We start from the raw sequence: 20310 nt of genomic DNA on the forward strand, positions 1-20310 counted from the left end.
TGACCATTTAAGTTTCAGAAGTAACAGGCTAAAGGACAAGAGGTAATAGTTGACAGGATTCTAGGCCACAAGAATAGCAATATGCAAAGACACAGGCCATTATGAGATGAGAGGGCATCATATTTGAGGAACTTTTCTCTTTAGAGAAAAATGTAGGTATATTACAACTGAAAGTTTTAATTACCAGAGTATAAAAGTGAGAGATAACAGGAGTAGTAAGGGGGTGAAGGCAAGTAAACTGAAGAATAGCCTTATTATAAAGTTTCATATTCACACCGAAAGAATTAAAATTTACTGCTTTAAAAAAATTACTGCTTTAAAACTCAATCATAAGCCTAAAATTTCTCTCTATATTCTATACAGTTTTTCTAAAGTAGAAGGCAGGTTTTACCCATAAAAGATACAGTTATGAGTTAAATATTGAATAAACACCTTAATTCTAATATCCTAACAGTTTTGAGCCAAAAGAAACTTTATTTAAAATTTAGAAAATAGTGTAAATTGATCTGTCACTCTGAACCAGAGAATATTAAAAAACATGAGATTCTAAAATACTCAATCAAATGTACATTCAAATGTACATTCATGACAGGAAGACAATAACTCTTGATAAATGATGCTGGGTTGCCTATGTGGTTATGGCTGCAGAAGTGGAACTGTGCAGGGCTAAGAGTTCTTAAAAGATAGTGGGGAGGATAATGGGGTGGGGGGAGGGGGGAGGGTGGTTAAGAAAAATAAAAAGAACTAACTTCAGGATAAAACAGTGATTTTAAGTGTCTGGGTCAACATCAGCAAATACAACACAAAATTACACAATTTCAGGGTTAGAAGAGACTTTAAAGATCACCTAAGTACAGCCCTCTGGTCCAACAGACATACTTATCATCATGATGATAATAGAGTTTGGCTCTATCACTAGAACAGAAAAAACAGTCCAAAGGTAACAGAGCCAACCTGGGTGAATTAAAAAAGAACAGTTCCAGTTTAAAGTTAAAAGATCAGATTTGAGCCTTATATGGCACCAAGTATCCATCTGTTTAATTATGAGAAGACAGAATAGGGCAAACTAGAGGGAAAAAAAAAAACCCAAAGAATAAGGACTTAAAGACTATACAAGAGGGACCATGCTGACTCTAAGGGAGGTGAATCCAAAATGCTTTAGAAGACAGACTGATGCTTTCTTAAGCTATTTTATTATTGTTGGTTAACAGAATTTTTCCAAACACTATTTGCTGTCCAACTAATTGAGCAACATAAAATTACATCTCTGACAGCTTAGTCCAAGATCTTTTCTCTACTTGTCCAGCCAATTGATAGGCATGCTATATTTAAGGGAAAGATAAAAGGAAGAAGTGAAGTAGGCCCAACTAAGTAAAGTAACTTTTAGAAGATTCCCCTTGATTAACAAAACAAAGTGGTAATGTGGGAGCAGCCACAGTTACTGTGTCGGGACTATTCTAGGACCCACGTTTTCAGTACTAAAAGACTGGGTATAGTTTACACATGTCATGCTATGAATTCTAAGGATTCAATTTTAGAAGACATGTAAAGTTCCTACTCATAGCAAGGAATTTCTAATACAGATTAAATATTATTGTTAAAACTCTTGTTTCTTAAATATTGACATTAATAGACCAGTATGGTATGCAATAAAATGTCTTTAAAAGGAGCAGTTACAGTAGTTGGAACAAATTAAATTATGTAAAGGATCAAGTTACAGCTAGGAATCGAATGCTCCTTTACATAAGCAACTTGAGCTCAAAGTCATTCAGTGATAGGAATTCCCAGCTGAGTAAGCACCACATTACTATTTTATCACAACACAGAGGGCAGGATGGTATAAGTTTTTTATAAACATCATTTTAAAAATAACTTTTTGAAAAATTTATCAAAGGGGGAGCTATTAATAACTAATAAACTCTATAAGCAATTCAAAGTTTGCCAATATGGAAGCAGGTATGTTTTAAATTCAGCACACAACATTATAGGTAACTAACAGAAAATCTCAGTACCTGGCAGTCCATCTTTGGAAAAGAATTCATAAACAATGTAACACATTCTGCATTAAAAATAAATCATGCAGTATCTAATGATATGATACTACTTGTCCTCTGAATCCCATCTGCTCTCTTTCTCAAAGCTTTCCATTTCTATATCACTAATTTCTCCCTCCAAAACTGCATTATTCTGATCAAAATCTTAGTGAAAAATCTTAAAGAAGAAATGAAACACAAAACTTCCTTGACCCACCAATCTCCTTCAGGTACCGTCCTCCTTTTCTGGTCCCTTTCACAGAAAAACAACTTGTCAATTGTGTACAGTTGGTATTTCAAGATCTTTCGTTAATTCCCCTCTCTCGTTTTAAAACTTAGTGTTGATTTTCACAAATGTATAACTGTTCAAAGTTTAAAGTGTCCAAAAAATTTTACAAGACTTATTAAAAAACCAAAGTTCTCTGATCTCCATATTCTACCTTCAACCCCTTTCATCTCGTTAACTCCTTCCTTTGGTAGTTAACTGCACATCTCTAATACCTCTTACTACTTCTTGATTCTTTCTGTTTTAGGTGGGGTGACTGCACAGTCCCAATTTATTTGAGTAGTCCCAATGTAATTATTAAAAGCACTTGCTTCTGCTCCAAAAAGTATCTTTAGCCCATCATCTACTAAATTCCACTATGAAAAATCATAATTTAGCACTGACCCCAACTCATTTTCCTAGGGAAGTGTCATTTCAAAGTACATTTCAAGATAAAATCATTTCATTACCTTTTGTATTTCTGAGATCTTTGAACTGAGTCTTCAGAAAACTGTAAGTTCAATATATTCTTCTGTATGGCTGACCGTCAGTCTCAGAATTCTGTTTAAGAATAAATTTTGTTAGATTTACACAACTTATATAGACATTTATCATAAAAGAGGTTTTAAAATAATTTTGAAACATAAAATTTAGAATTTTGTCACAAAATAATATATTAGAAACTGTAAACACTAATAATTGTTTCTAAAAGAATTTTTAAAAACTACAACCACTTTTAATTCTACTACAGAAGTTAAAAGACAAAAGTACAAAAACAAATATAACTATAAAGTATGTTAATGAACATACATACATATATATGTGCTAACAAACACTCATATATGATGAATATAAACAGATGTAATCTGTAACAGAGATCAAGTGTGGTAAGGGGGAGAGAAGTAAGAGAGCAGAGTTTTTCAAGTTATCAGCTTAAAATATATTATTAACATTATGGTAAGCACAAAGAAAACACCTATAGAGGATACCTAAAAAGGAAATGAGAAAAGAATCAAAGCAGAATCAAAGAATCACATCCTATAAAACATTAAAAAAAAAAAAAAATCAATGAAACACAAAGACCAGAGGAAAAAAAGTGGAAAAAGCTACAAGACGGACAAAAAATGAACGAAATAGTAACAGTCTTTCCCTATCAGTAATTATTTTAATTGCAAATAAACTGAAGTTGCCAATCAAAAGAGAAAGTAGGTAAATGGATAAAAATACAAGATCCAACTATATGCTATCTATGAGAGACAGTTTAGATTTAAGGATACACAAAGACTGAAAGTAAAAGACTGAAAAAAGACATTCCATGCATACGGTAACCAAGAAAGCAAGAATAGCCATACTTGTATCAGACAAAACAGACTTTAAGTAAATAACTGTCACAAGAGATTAAAAAGACATTATACAAAAATAAAAGCATCAAATTTATCAGGAAGATAAAACAAATACAGGTACAGTTACACCTATTTCACATGCTAGCAAGGTAATGCTCAAAATCCTTCAAGCTAGGCTTCAACAGTACATGAACTGAGAATTTCCAGATGTACAAGCTGGATTTAGAAAAGGCAGAGGAACCAGAGATCAAAATTGCCAACATCCACTGGATCATTAAAAAAAAAGTAAGAGAATTTCAGAAAAACATCTATATCTGCTTAACTGACTATTCTTAAAACCTTTGACTGTGTGGATCACAACAAACTGCAAAATTCTTAAAGAGATGGGAGTACCAGACCACGTTAATTGCCTCCAGAGAAACCTGTACGCAGGTCAAGAAGCAATATATAAACTGGACATGGAACAACGGACTGGTTCCAAATTGGGAAAGGAGTTATGTCAAGACTGTATATTGTCACCCTGATTATTTAACTTCTATGCAGAGTACTTCATGTGAAATGCCAGGCTGGATGAAGCACAAGCTGGAATCAAGATTGCCAGGAGAAATATCAACAACCTCAGATATGCAGATGATACCATCCTAATGGCAGAAAGTGAAGAGGAACCAAAGAGCCTCTTGATGAAAGTGAAAAAGGCGAGTGAAAAAGCTAGCTTGAAACTCAATATTCAAAAAACTAAGGTCATGGCATCCAGTCCTATCACTTCATGGCAAATAGATGGGGAAACAATGGAAACAGTGACAGATTTTATTCTGGGGGGCTCCCAAAATCACTGCAGATGGTGACTGCAGCCATGAAATTAAAAGATACTTGCTCCTTGGAAGAAAAGCAATGACCAACCTAGACAGCATATTAAAAAGCAGACACATCACACTTTGCCGACAAAGGTCTGTATAGTCAAGCTACGGTTTTTCCAGTAGTCATATACAGATATGAGTGCTGGATCATAAAGAAGGCTGAGCACCGAAGAATTGATGCTTTCAAACTGTGGTGCTGGAGAAGACTCTTGAGAGTCCCTTGGACTCCAAGGAGATCAAACCAGTCACTGTTAAAGGAAATCAACCCTGAATATTCATTACTGATACTGAAGCTGAAGCTCCAATAGTTTGGCCACCTGATGCGAAGAGCCAACCCACTGGAAAAAATCATGATGCTGGGAAAGACTGAAGGCAGGAGAAGAAGGGGACAACAGAGGATGAGACGGTTGAATAGCATCACTGACTCAATGGACAGGAGTTTGAGCAAACTCCAGGAAATAGTGAAAGACTGGGAAGCCTGGCGTGCTGCACAGTTCATTGGGGTCACAAAGAGTTGGACACAACTTAGCAACTTTACAACAACAAAAACTCAATAATCACTGTCAATAACTGAATTAACCAAGACCAACCCAACAGTGCCAAAGTTAATGCAAAACTTTACAGTTATAGTTTGCATCTGACCTATGCAATGTCTATTTTACATAATTTTTTAAAAACCAAGAATATGCTATGTATGTAACATGACAGCAAAACATAGGGAAATTTATGACAGCAGAAAAAGAGGGGGTATTTTTGGGCACAAAAAGAGACTGTTTTTTTATGGCAACAACAAAAGATAGATATCCCTGGAGATTAGAGACTCAGATAAATATAAAAGGTCTGAATCAAAAACACCAGAGCAATAGAACTGAATTCCTAAAATGTGCATGAAGCCAATTCAGAAGCCAGTTCCTAGTGTCCTATTTGGTTTTAAGTATTTTGGGATAGAGTCAGTCATAATCAAAGCACCTAATAAACCCAGAATACTGGAGGAGTGAAAGTAGAAGTTAAGACCATGAGCTTAGAGTCAGAAGGCATGAAAATCTTTGGGACAATTAACTTAATTATCCTAAGCCTCACAATTCTTACCTAAGGCAGCTGTTGTGAAGTCTAAAGGATATGTAGGGATACCAATTATTAACAAAATAAACACAAATAGAAACTCCCCCTTTAAAACCAAAATAAAAGGCTTAAACATCTGCAGCATGACAAATAGTATTTTTTACCATATTAAGTATCCCTAAAAGTTATTCAAAAGAGTTTAAAACCCAAACAAAACTACAACAAAAAGTAAGACTAAATAAGGAGCCATGAAGAAAACAAACAGCTAATACATATAAAAATTATTCCTGGCAAGGAGCTTTCTCTGGTAGCTCAGCTGGTAAAGAATCTGCCTGCAACGCAGGAGACTTCAGTTTGATCCCTGGGTTGGGAAGACCCCATGGAAAACGGAACAGCTACTCATTCCAGTTTTCTGGCCTGGAGAATTCCAGAGACTCCATAGTCCATGGGATCGGAAAAAAGTTGACACAACTGAGCGACTTTCACTTTCTTTCAACAGAAATCAAAGCAGCGAAGTAAAAACATAGTTAAATATTCAGTTCAGTTCAGTTCAGTTGCTCAGTCGTGTCCCACTCTTTGTGACCCCATGAATCGCGGCACGCCAGGCCTCCCTGTCCATCACCAACTCCCAGAGTTCACTCAGACTCACGTCCATCGAGTCAGTGATGCCATCCAGCCATCTCATCCTCTGTCGTCCCCTTCTCCTCCTGCCCCCAATCCCTCCCAGCATCAGAGTCTTTTCCAGTGAGTCAACTCTTTGCATGAGGTGGCCAAAGTACTGCAGCTTCAGCTTTAGCATCATTCCTTCCAAAGAAATTCCAGGGCTGATCTCCTTCAGAATGGACTGGTTGGATCTCCTGGTAGTCTAAGGGACTCTCAAGAGTCTTCTCCAACACCACAGTTCAAAAGCATCAATTCTTCGGCGCCCAGCCTTCTTTACAGTCCAACTCTCACATCCATACATGACCACAGGAAAAACCATAGCCTTGACTAGATGGACCTTTGTTGGCAAAGTAATGTCTCTGCTTTTGAATATGCTGTCTAGGTTGGTCATAACTTTCCTTCCAAGGAGTAAGCGTCTTTGAATTTCATGGCTGCAGTCACCATCTGCAGTGATTTTGGAGCCCAGAAAAATAAAGTCTGATACTGTGTCCGTTTCCCCATCTATTTGCCATGAAGTGATGGGACCGGATGCTATGATCTTCGTTTTCTGAATGTTGAGCTTTAAGCCAAATTTTTCACTCTCCACTTTCACTTTCATCAGGAGGCTCTTTAGTTCCTCTTCACTTTCTGCCATAGGGTGGTGTCATCTGCATATCTGAGGTTATTGATATTTCTCCTGGCAATCTTGATTCCAGCTTGTGCTTCTTCCAGTCTAGCGTTTCTCATGATGTACTCTGCATGGAAGTGAAATAAGCAGGGTGACAATATACAGCCTTGATGTACTCCTTTTCCTATTTGGAACCAGTCTGTTGTTCCATGTCCAGTTCTAATGTTGCTTCCTGACCTGCATACAAATTTCTCAAGAGGCAGATCAGGTGGTCTGGTATTGCCATCTCTTTCAGAATTTTCCACAGTTTATTGTGATCCACACAGTCAAAGGCTTTGGCATAGTCAATAAAGCAGAAATAGATGTTTTTCTGGAACTCTCTTGCTTTTTCCATGACCCAGCGGATGTTGGCAATTTGATCTCTGGTTCCTCTGCCTTTTCTAAAACCAGCTTGAACATCAGGAAGTTCACGGTTCACATATTGCTGAAGCCTGGCTTGGAGAATTTTGAGCATTACTTTACTAGCATGTGAGATGAGTGCAGTTGTGCGGTAGTTTGAGTGTTCTTTGGTATTGCCTTTCTTTGGGATTGGAATGAAAACTGACCTTTTCCAGTCCTGTGGCCACTGCTGAGTTTTCCAAATTTGCTGGCATATTGAGTGCAGCACTTTCACAGCATCATCTTTCAGGATTTGAAATAGCTCAACTGGAATTCCATCACCTCCACTAGCTTTAAATATTAGTGATTCCTTAAAAATTCTACTTCATATATTTATCACTGAGCAAATATTTACTGAGTGCTAATACAAGTGCCCAGTAGTACACTGATTGTAGTTTTGAAATGGTGAAATAGACACAGCCACTACATTTGAGGTGCTTTCCAGAGAAGGCACAAAATGCTCTCTGAACACTCTGGGAGTTACACAGAAGTTAAGGAAGTCTCCTGAAGAAGTGACACATAAACTGAGATCTTAAGAATAAAATAAGATTTCACTAAGCAAAGAGAGAAATTTCATCAATGTCAAGAGAAAATGTATACAAAGGTCTGGAGACATGAGAAGGAACTGTGATTTTAGAATACTTCCAAGTACCTTAGTGTTGACTGGAGCAAAAACCTAGGGACCAGGGGTAACAGAGGTGGCAGTAAGAGATGATAATGATGAGGTAAGTGGATCATGACAGTAACTCCCAACCCCACTCTCCCCAGTTAAGACCCTGAAAAGTTTTAAGCAGGAAACTGACATTAACAGACACTTGTTCTTTTGAGCCATCATCTGGTTACAACACAGAAAACAGAATATAAGGAGCCAGGACTAGAATTAGAATGGTAGAAGTATAGTATTGTAGAAGTTCAGGTAAAACAATATAGAAGCAGCTGCTGCTATTGCTGCTAAGTCGCTTCAGTCGTGTCCGACTCCTAGCGGACCCCATGGACTGCAGCCTACCAGGCTCCTCCATCCATGGGATTTACCAGGCAAGAGTACTGGAGTGGGCTGCTATTGCCTTCTCCATATAGAAGCAGAGATCATTTTAAAAATGAGAATTTTAACAGATACTGAGATGACTAGACAGAATTTGGTGACTGATTAACAGAAGTTGGGGGCAGGGAGAAGTCAAGAGCACCACTCAAATTTTCGCTTGGACACATCTGTGAGGTGGATAGGTAATACTGGAGGAGTAAATTGGAGAAAAGAGGAAGGGAATGATGTTGAAAGCACTGGCTAACATTTATTGAACATTTACTACGTGCCAGGCATTCTTCAAAGTCTTCTCTCATTTAAGACTCAACAATCACATGAAGTAGGCTCTATTATTATCTCCATTTTACAGATGCGGAAACTGAAACACAAAGAGAATATGTAAGCTAGCTGGCCAAGATGAGCAGTAAGGCTAAGATATAAAACTATTCATTTAGCTTGAACTATGCTCTTAATCAGGCTTCCCTGGTAGCTCAGCTGGTAAAGAATCCGCCTGCAATCCAGGAGACCCTGGTTCGATTCCTGGTCAGGAAGATCCCCTGCAGAAGGGATAGGCTATCTACTGCAGTATTCTTGGGCTTCCCTGGTAGCTCAGACGGTAAAGAATCCATCTGCAATGCGGAAGACCTGGGTTCGATTCCTGGGTTGGGAAGATCCCCTGGAGAAGGGCATGCCAACCCACCAGTATTCTTGCCTGAAGAATCGCCATGGACAAAGAAACCTGGCGGGTTACAGTCCATGGGGTCACAAAGAAAGAGACACGACTGAATGACTAAGCACAGCACACAGAAGCATGCTCTTAATCACTGTGAAACAAACACCTCACGAGTATTTCTAATAATGGATACAGTTTTAGACATGTTATGCTTAAGATATCTATGGGACATGGAAGAGGAAAAATGTCGAGCTGCCTCTGCTTCTAAGTCGATTCAGTCATGTCTGACTCTGTGCGACTTCATAGACGGCAGCCCACCAGACTGCTCCGTCCCTGGGCTTCTCCAGGCAAGAACACTGGATTAGGTTGCCATTTCCTTCTCCAATGCATGCATGCATGCTAAGTCGCTTCAGTCGTGCAGGCAGCTGGAAATATGGGTGTGGCTTTCAGGAAAGAACTGGGTGAAGGTGTAAAGTGGGAGCCATCAAAGTAAATATGCACATTAAAGATAATGATTAAATGGATTTCTCTAGGAAAAAAAAAAACATACAAAAGGAGAAAAAAGGCTAAGGCTCAAATGTGATGAAAAATGTAACATTTCAGAGACAAGCAGAAGAGTAGCCAATAAAATGGGGAGAAGGCAGAGCAAAAAAATGTAAAGAAATGGGCTTTGGAAACAGTTCCTGAATGTGAATTATGGCTCATGGAGATAACAGAAGTACCTAGCCCATAAAATTGTTCTAAGGATCAGCTATGTTACACCTTTCAAAAAGTATGTAGAAAACCCAACAAAGGAGTGATAAATTTTAAGTATAATTAGTGGTATTAATACTATCAACTAGATGGAAAAGGACCAATCAAAGATAAAGAAGAAAGCCATGAAGGATTATTTGTCACTAAAATTAAAAGAAAAGAGTACTTCAAGAAGTTGACATGTCAACACTGCACTGAGGACAAGAAAATGACTCTCAAGTGTCTATTACATTTAATAACAGTCTGAGAAGCTTGTGACAGAGAAATGAAATAGACACTGAACAATGCTTTAAGAGAGTAAATGAGGACTCCTTTTCTTAAAAAAAAGTTTGGTAAGAAGTGTTAATAACTGGAAACGCTTAAGTCCTTTGACCTAGTAAACTCATTTTGGGCGGAAAAAAAAAGGAAATAATCAGAAATGTATTCAAAGTTTGACAGTGAATGCATTATTATTTAAAACAGTAAAACTAGAAAGATTTTAAACATCCAACAGCAGTAACAGTGACATTAAAATATATTGAACATAAATCCAAAATATGTCAAAGTATCAACTGTTGTTATTTGAGTAATTAGCTTATGGATTTTTTCCATTTTTACTTTTTCTTTAGCACTTTCTAAAATTTTTCTAAGAACATGTATTATTTTATAACAAGGAAACCTTAACTGCTGCCCTTTTCTTGTTTGTTTCCTTTTAACTGTCCAACATTAGAGCCTGGGCTAAGGAAAAAAAAAAATAAGTAACAGAGTTACATGCTACTATTACCAAACATAAGTAAAAGAGACTATCTTCCTATGTACTTGTTCCTGTAACTTATAGAAGAAGCATTTTATTTCATCTAATTATTAACATTAAATTACTAATTTAAAAGGTTTAACTCAAGAACCTCGGTTTAAAAAATGGAAACTACAATAAATCCTTTTCTGACCTAATAACCTATTGACCTACTGACCTACTTTGGAATTTAGGTTAGTTAAATCTGATATCACAGATCTTTCTGGGACTGAGGGATCTATTGATATAAACATTAATTAAAAGTAGTGCTGAAATTTAATTGATGTAATACAAAACCCAACAATCCTTAACTATGTTTATCATAATTTATGAAAAAGTCAAACTTGCTTCTGCAGATTACTGTTTGTATTATAGTTAAAAAGATAATTATTTCTAAGAGAACAATTTTAACTTGTAAAGAAAGGCTGAAATACTTTTAAAATTATTTAATGAATGAGTAAAGATGAAATTTAAGTTTTCAATGAAATAAAGTTCTCAATTTATTCAGTACTGAATGGGAACATTAGTTCACTTTCACAATGGATATGAAACATTAGCATGATAAAAAATTCTTAATTCTACAGTAGTTTGTAACACCAATTTAAATCTAAAATTGACAGCAAAAACAAGAAACACACCCTAAATCAAAGTCTCATGATCCAGACCTCTTAGAACCAAAGAATATTCTGATTCAAGAGAAACATCAAATGCTATCAAAATTCTACCCTGTCAATATCTAGATGAAAAGCATTTCTGAAGCCTCATTAAGTAAACAAAAACTTAAAGATTAATACAGCTCTCCTGGTAGCACACAAGACTACTGCAATTATTCAACAAATTTATTTCTTCAAATAATGTCTGGGTTCCCTTGTGGCTCAGTCAGTAAAGAATGTACCTGCAATGTGGGAGACCTGGGTTCAATCCCTGGGTTGGGAAGACCCCCCGGAGAAGGGAAAGGCTACCCACTCCAGTATTCTGGCCTGGAGAACTCCATGGACTATATGGAAAGTCCAAGGGGTTGCAAAGAGTCGGACACAACTGAGCAACTTTCACTTTCACTTTTCCTCTTCATGTGATGGACTGATCTGGTCCACAGAATACATCAGCACCTTAATCCTTTTTTGAGATGAGAGTGAGGCCCGAGACTGTCCTCAGCCTCAAATGAGCCTCACAGAAGATCTGAAGTGCAGCAAGAGTTCAAGCCCAAGACTCAGCATCAACTACATACTGAACCAAATACCACACCCTAAACCGGGATACCATCCTGCACCAAGCCCTACATTAGTATTCACAGGAAGAAAGAGGGAACCCTGTGGTAGGAGAATAAGGCCCCACTAAAAGGACCATGCCCTAATCCCTGAAATCGGCAAATACGTTTCAAAAAGGGACTATGTAGATGCAATAAGGTTAAAAATTTTGAGATGAGTAGTTAGTTTATGCCAGATTATCTGGGTGATCCAATGTAATCACACAAGTCTTTAAAAGCAGAGGACCTTTCTTGTCCATGGTCAGAGCGATATGAGACAGAAGAGAAACAGGAAATGTGGCTGGTTTTGAAGATGAAAGAAGACAGCCACAAGTCAAGGAATATAGGCAGCTTCTGGAAGCTTGAACATACAAGGAAACATTCTCTCTCCTCTGAGGCTCCCAGGAAGAATGCAGCCCTACTGACACCTCTTGCCTTTAGCCCAGTGAGACCCTTATGAAAATTCTGAGCTGCAGGACTGTAAGATAGTAATAATAAATTTGTTCCGTTTTAAACCATTAAGTTTGCAGTACTTTCTAAGTTTGTCATTCTATGGCAGTAATAGAAACTTAATACAGGTCTAAAATCTCTGGCTGCTCTTGATAAATCAGCCTTTCCCAAACAAACCCTTTCTCCCTCCATAGTCACAATAATCTACCTAGGAAACCACAGGGACTAATCCCATTATGCCCTACTTTCCTTCATATCAGGCACCAAGAGAGGATCAAGACTCAGGTCACCCCACACCACCTAGACTTTTGTTCCTACACACTCTGTATATCCCCACATTGATACCATCCCCCTTTCCCAATTTTCAAAATCCTTTGATTGTGTCCTCTAGACACATTATCATTAGCAAAACATCCTATTTCCTCAATATTGTTTTTGCACACTCTCTTCCCATTTCCTGCCTCAATGGATCTCTCTTTGCCAGGAGTTCTGTTCTCGCTCCAGGCCTTACCATTTACCATTGGGCGGAACTCAAGGCATCAGCTGGGCTGCATTTCTTTCTGGAAATTTGAACGGGAAAATCTGTTTCCCAGTCTTTCTTTACAAGCTTCTAAAGGCTGCCTTTAGAAAGGCAATGCCAAAGAATGCTCAAACTACCGCACAATTGCACTCATTTCACACGCTAGTAAAGTAATGCTCAAAATTCTCCAAGCCAGGCTTCAGCAATACGTGAACTGTGAACTTCCAGATATTCAAGCTGGTTTTAGAAAAGGCAGAGGAACCAGAGATCAAATTGCCAACATCCGCTGGATCATCGACTATGCCAAAGACTTTGACTGTGTGGATCATGATAAACTGTGGAAAATTCTTCAAGAGAGAGGAATACCAGACCACCTGACCTGCCTCTTGAGAAACCTATATGCAGGTCAGGAAGCAACAGTTAGAACTGGACATGGAACAACAGACTGGTTCCAAATAGGAAAAGGAGTACGTCAAGGCTGTATATTGTCACACTGCTTATTTAACTTATATTCAGAGTACATCAAGAGAAACGCTGGGCTAGATGAAGCACAAGCTGGAATCAAGATTGCCGGGAGAAATATCAATAACCTCAGATATGCAGATGACACCACCCTTATGGCAGAAAGTGAAGAGGAACTAAAGAGCCTCTTGATGAAAGTGAAAGAGGAGAGTAAAGCTCAACATTCAGAAAACGAAGATCATGGCATCTGGTCCCAACACTTCATGGGAAATAGATGGGGAAACAGTGGAAACAGTGTCAGACTTTATTTTTGGGGGCTCCAAAATCACTGCAGATGGTGACTGTAGCCATGAAATTAAAAGACGCTTACTCCTTGGAAGAAAAGTTATGACCAACCTAGACAGCATATTCAAAAGCAGAGACATTACTTTGCCAACAAAGGTCCATCTAGTCAAGGCTATGGTTTTTCCAGTGGTCATGTATGGATGTGAGAGCTGGACTGTGAAGAAAGCTGAGCACCAAAGAATTGATGCTTTTGAACTGTGGTGTTGGAGAAGACTCTTGAGAGTCCCTTAGACTACAAGGAGATCCAACCAGTCCATTCTGAAGGAGATCAACCCTGGGTGTTCTTTGGAAGGAATGATGCTAAAGCTGAAACTCCAGTACTCTGGCCACCTCGTGTGAAGAGCTGACTCACTAGAAAAGACTCTGATGCTGGGAGGGATTGGGGGCAGGAGGAAAAGGGGACGACAGAGGATGAGATGGCTGGATGGCATCACTGACTCGATGGACGTGAGTCTGGGTGAACTCCGGGAGCTGGTGATGGACAGGGAGGCCTGGCGTGCTGCGATTCATAGGTCGCAAAGAGTCGGACACTGAGCGACTTAACTGAATTGAACTGAACTGAAAGGCTGCCTGCAATCTTTGGCTCAGGGATCCCCTCAATGATCAAAGCCAGGAGCAGGTCACATCCTTCTCAGCTTGTCATCTCTTTTGCTTCCCTCTTACCTTATCAAGATACTTGTAATTACACTGGGCCCACCCAGGTAATCCAAGATAATGATCCCATTATAAGGTCAGCTGATTAGCAACCTTTACTCCTCTTTGTCATCAAACCTAACAGTCACAGTTTCTGGGAACTTAGGACATGGACATCACTGAAGGACCATTATTCTGCCTACCACATACTATGACCCAAGAAAACTCTCCCTCCAATGAGTTGAGTTCCGCCCAATGGTAAATGGTAAGGCCTGGAGTGAGAACAGAACTCCTGGCAAAGAGAGATCCATTGAGGCAGGAAATGGGAAGAGAGTGTGCAAAAACAATATTGAGGAAATAGGATGTTTTGCTAATGATAATGTGTCTAGAGGACACAATCAAAGGATTTTGAAAATTGGGAAAGGGGGATGGTATCAATGTGGGGATATACAGAGTGTGTAGGAACAAAAGTCTAGGTGGTGTGGGGTGACCTGAGTCTTGATCCTCTCTTGGTGCCTGATATGAAGGAAAGTAGGGCATAATGGGATTAGTCCCTGTTGTGACTATGTAGGGAGAAAGGGTATTTGTGAACACAAAATATCTTCTGGGGATAAACATTAAATAATCTGATCCATCAATATATAAGACTGTATGACCATTCAGAACTTTGTAACTACCTGAACTCTTTTCCTTTTGTCTTTCTTGAAGGGAACTGAAAAATACTGTAGATGAGAATCCCAGTTGCATGAGTTCAAATGCAACTGAATGTCTAATTTTATTGCTATATGCAAGAGGCTCAAGGCATGCTTTTCTCAATGGCCAAAGTCTTAGTTTAATATCCAAATGAATATGACAGCAGATTTCCCTTTGGGACAATTATTTAATGGGCTACACCATATAAAATGGCATAATCTGTAAGTATCAAACAGATGTCTAACAGGATTGATAGATCCCAGCCTTTCTGGAATCTTTTATTTTTAAGAAGCACTTTATGTAAATTTCTGAGATGGGTCTCCAGAAAAAGAGAGAGTAAATTAAAAGAGAGAGTAAATTATATCAACTCGAAGTACAGAATTTTATCAGTGTTATAAAACTACAGGGACCTGTAAGAAATCTGATTAAGTTAATACTGCGAAAATAATAGGTTTAGGGTCAGCTCATGAGACGTTTAATAACTTACAACTAATATGTATAAATCTTATAACAACATTTTGACATATACTTCATTAATGAGGCCACCAGATGCACATAAATACTACCAAAACTTACATTGTCAAGGCCACAAATACTCCTCTTTTCGCAGTGTAATCACTGTTTTGATCTATTAAAAGTTTGGTAAACTACCAGGTTGCTTTTGTGCAGCCAAGCAGGTCAGGCAAGTTCACGATCACCTGAAAACCAGCTCAAATAAGTTTCGATGCATTCTGAACCACATATTATTCAGAAAACTGTCATCATCAATGTGTTTTTTCTTCACTAAAATTATTATATCTACATTTATTTTCAAGATAAAATTCATTTCCTTTAAATCGTAAGATTTTACAGTGCATGATTTATGTATATGTTGTCCATTTCCACTTTTCTATACCTATTTACTTTTAAAGCTCTCAAATAAGCAAAACTACATGGATATATTAAGTACCTTAGCTGACTATTATTTTTTCAATCCACTGACTGACTGCTTGAACCTCACCTGAAATGACAAGGTCTGGGAAAATGACAGGCCAAGACCCTATCTGAATCTGTTCCCTTGATACTCCAAGTATCAAGTTCCTTTGATGCTCCAAGGGAGCTGGAACTCCCTTGATACCGACACATTTGCAGTATTCAAGTAAGAGTTGTTGTTTAGTCCCTAAGTCATGTCTGACTTTTCTGCAACCCCACGGACTGTAGCCCACCAGACTCCTCTCTCTGTCCATGGGGTTTTCCAGGCAAGAATACTGGGTTGCCATTTTCTTCTTCAGGAGATCTTCCTAACCCAGGGATGGAACCTATATCTTCTGCATTGCAGGCAAGATTCTTTGCTGCTGAGCCACCAGGGAAGCCCTTCATGTAAGAATAATTAAGCATAAAAGAGAATATGTAAATGGAATGCTAATTCACAGCTAGAAAGCCTATGACCAGGCTTCACAGGATGCAGCCTAGACATAACAAGCATTATAGAAGAAAGACATACCCTAGATACAGAAGAAACATGATTTGAGATTTCCACTGACGATTATCTGCAAGTCTGCTATTGAGTCCATGTAGTAAATTTGTGTTTCATATATTTTCAGTTCTGAAATTACCACTTGATTCTTTTATATGGTTCTATATCAGAGGAGAACTATCTTTCTGTTCATTTCAAAAATGTTCACTTTTGCCTCACTGCCCAGGGATATAACGTAGCAGTTACTTTAAAGTCTTTTTCTGATAATTCCACCATTTGAATCATCTCAGGGTTGGCATCTATTTATTGTCTTTTCTTGTAAAAAATAGTCAGATTTTCCTGTTTCTCTGTATGTAAAATAATTCTGTGTTATATCCTAGGCATTCTGAATATTAGTTTATGAAATTAGATTCTGTTAACATCTTCTGGAGAATCTTTTTTTTTGGCCTAAGTTTATACAACAAGTTACATATTGCCTTCTAAGGCTGGTAGTACTACTGTCAGCCCAGTTTTCAATGTCTTTACTATGTTATTTGGGTTCATCCTCTGCATGCATCACTCCAGCAAGTCTAGGATTTGAACAGTGGTTTACATCGTAGGTCAGTTCTCTGTCTTTTCTGTATTTCTTTGGGTCCTTCCATGCTCATGTAGCTCTGTCATGAGCTCTCTGTCTTTTCTGTATTTCTTTGGGTCCTTCCATGCATGTGTAGCTCATGAGTAAGGTGGGACCTTTGTGAGTCTCCTTTCACATTAGCCCTCTTCCCTGTGAAATTTCTCCAGCATGCATCAATTTCCACAGGCCTTTTCCCCAAATCCTCTGACAAGAAAAATGGTTTTCTCTCAGTTTTAGTGTTTGTGCCACCATGGCAATGCAACTTTATAGGCAGAGATGGTCTCGGGGCAAGCTTGGGAGAGAAAAAGAAAAAAAAAGCGGAGGTGATTTCCTTTTCCTTGTCTTCTGGTAAGAAATAAGGGTATTCTCTTAGGGTTTTTGTAAACTTCCATACCCACTGTGCAGTTCCCTAGTTCAGCCCACTATTTGGTAAAAGCTGAGTCATGGAAAGACAGAAAAGGCATATTCACCACTATACAGGCTATTTTTCAAGTTATGACTTCTCAATTTGCCTATTATTATTTTCAGAGTCCTTATATAGCTAGCAGCTGTTGGTATTCTATTGAGTATTTCGTTCTAATCAGTCAGAGGCTTACTCCATTTTGGCCTATGCATTGTATTATATCTACTTCCCAACAGACTTTCACCTCATGGCTTTAGTAGTTAAAGGTGGCTCAGCAGTAAAGAATTCACCTGCCAATCCAGGAGACGCAGGTTCAATCCCCAGGTCAGGAAGATTCCATCCTCTGGAGGAAGAAATGGCAACCCACTCCAATATTCTTGCCTGGAGAATGCCATGGACAAGAGCCTGGTGGGCTACAGTCCATAGCCTTGCAAAGAGTCAGATACGACTGATCAACTGAGCATGCATGCACACAACTGGTCATTATCTGGATCACAATTCTATTAGAAATCGCACTGTGGTGAGCTGCTACTCCTCAATCACAGGTAGTAGCATTTCTTACTACCTATGATTCTTCTTTAACAGTCGGCTTTCCCTCTGAACTATCTGGTCATCCTGGAATAAAGTCTGTGCAGAAAATAAAAAATAAATGATCTTTCACTTACCAATGATTCCAGAGTAATGAAATGAGAGTTATTTTTAAAGAATTATTATAAACTTTTGAATTCTTCTATATTGGGGTTTCAATCTTTAGTTAATACATATTTTTAAACCTACTGTTATGGAAAATTTCAAACACACACCAAAGTAAAAAAGAAACAATGATTAACTCATGTATCCATCACCTATTTTCAATAATTATCAAATCATGGTCAATACTGTTTCACCTATTATGTCCCTTCCCCATTCTTTCCCATCTTCCTCTGTATTATTTGAATCAAATCCCCCAAACTATATTATTTCATCTGTAAATATGCTAGTATGAATTTATAAACTGTAAGGACTTTAAAAAACATAATCACAATATCACTAACTTTAAAAGTTAGAAGATGTGGAAGACCTCTACACACAAAACAAAACATTTCTGATAGTAATTTTAAAAGATCTAAATATACAGGAGATAAACTATGGTTAATGTATTGAAAGTCTCAATATGGAAAGATATTTAATATATCCAATCCATCTACAGATTCAACATTAAACTAGACAATAATAATAAATAAAAAATACTTAACATGCTTAATATTAAGTAGGGATTTATTATTTATTTACTTCTTTAGGAAACTGACAGGCTGAGCATAAAATCTTAATTGAAATTCAGAAGGGCAAGAACAACCAAAGCAATGTTGAATAACAAAAGCTGGAGGATTTAAAGCTATAATAATTAAGACTATGGCACTGGCAAAACAACAAAGAGACCAATGGAACAGAAACAGAGTCCAAAAAGAGACCCACAAATAAACAGTCACCTTAACTACTGAAATCCGTAGGAAAGTATAGTCCTTTCAATAAATAATGCTGAACCAAATGAATTTCCAAGTGGAAAACAAAACAAAACATGAATCCTACCACACACCATGCAAAAACCTAAACACTCAAGTTTATAGAGGAAAACATAGCAGAATTATCTTCTTGGCTTTGAGACAAAGAATCCTTAAAACACGCAAAGCACTAACCATAAAAGAAGAGTTTGATAAAACAGACTTTAAAATTAACAAATTAGTACACAATATTAAAAGAGTAAAGAAGTAGAAGTTTTCAACACTTAATCTATCAAGAAACTTATCCTAGAAATAAAGACCTGCAAATCTGTAAGACAGACAACCCAATAGAAAAATAGGCAAATAACATGAACAGGCATTTCTCAAAAGAGGATAAAACAAAGAATCAATAAGCACATATAAATATGTGTTAACTTTTTAATTTAACTCAGATGACCATTATATCTACTACTGCGGGCAGGAATCCCTCAGAAGAAATGGAGTAGCCATCATGGTCAACAAAAGAGTCCAAAATGCAGTACTTGGATGCAATCTCAAAAACGAGAGAATGATCTCTGTTCGTTTCCAAGGCAAACCATTCAATATCACAGTAATCCAAGTCTATGCCCCAACCAGTAACACTGAAGAAACTGAAGTTGAACGATTCTATGAAGACCTACAAGACCTTTTAGAACTAACACCCAAAAAAGATGTCCTTTTCATTACAGGGGACTGGAATAAAAAAGTAGGAAGTCAAGAAACACCTGGAGTAACAGGCAAATTTGGCCTTGGAATACGGAATGAAGCAGGGCAAAGACTAATAGAGTTTTGCCAAGAAAATGCACTGGTCATAACAAACACCCTCTTCCAACAACACAAGAGAAGACTCTATACATGGACATCACCAGATGGTCAACACCAAAATCAGATTGATTATATTCTTTGCAGCCAAAGATGGAGAAGCTCTATACAGTCAGCAAAAACAAGACCAGGAGCTGACTGTGGCTCAGATCATGAACTCCTTATTGCCAAATTCAGACTGAAACTGAAGAAAGTAGGGAAAACCACTAGACCATTCAGGTATGACCTAAATCAAATCCCTTATGATTATACAGTGGAAGTGAGAAATAGATTTAAGGGCCTTCATCTGATAGAGTGCCTGATGAACTATGGAATGAAGTTCGTGACACTGTACAGGAGACAGGGATCAAGACCATCCCCATGGAAAAGAAATGCAAAAAAGCAAAATGGCTGTTTGAGGAGGCCTTACAAATAGCTGTGAAAAGAAGAGAAGCAAAAAGCAAAGGAGCAAAGGAAAGATTTAAGCATCTGAATGCAGAGTTCCAAAGAATAGCAAGAAGAGATAAGAAAGCCTTCTTCAGCAATCAATGCAAAGAAATAGAGGAAAACAACAGAATGGGAAAGACTAGAGGTCTCTTCAAGAAAATTAGAGATACCAAGGGAACATTTCATGCAAAGATGGGCTCGATAAAGGACAGAAATGGTATGGACCTAACAGAA

At 37.9% G+C, this 20310-nt stretch overlaps 1 protein-coding gene across 10 annotated transcripts in view; it reads right to left on the minus strand.

Annotated features, from left to right (window-relative positions):
- Positions 1–20310, minus strand: part of CLOCK (clock circadian regulator) — a 121286-nt gene that overhangs the window by 68802 nt on the left and 32174 nt on the right. For all 10 annotated transcript variants that reach the window (XM_055588605.1, XM_055588604.1, XM_055588603.1 and 7 more), the window contains one exon: positions 2769–2859. The gene's annotated coding sequence lies outside the window, so the exon portion shown is untranslated. The remainder of the gene's footprint in view (positions 1–2768; positions 2860–20310) is intronic.

The sequence above is a fragment of the Bubalus kerabau genome, chromosome 7 (genome assembly GCF_029407905.1).
Source record: "Bubalus kerabau isolate K-KA32 ecotype Philippines breed swamp buffalo chromosome 7, PCC_UOA_SB_1v2, whole genome shotgun sequence".
Classification (NCBI taxonomy): Eukaryota; Metazoa; Chordata; class Mammalia; order Artiodactyla; family Bovidae; genus Bubalus; species Bubalus kerabau.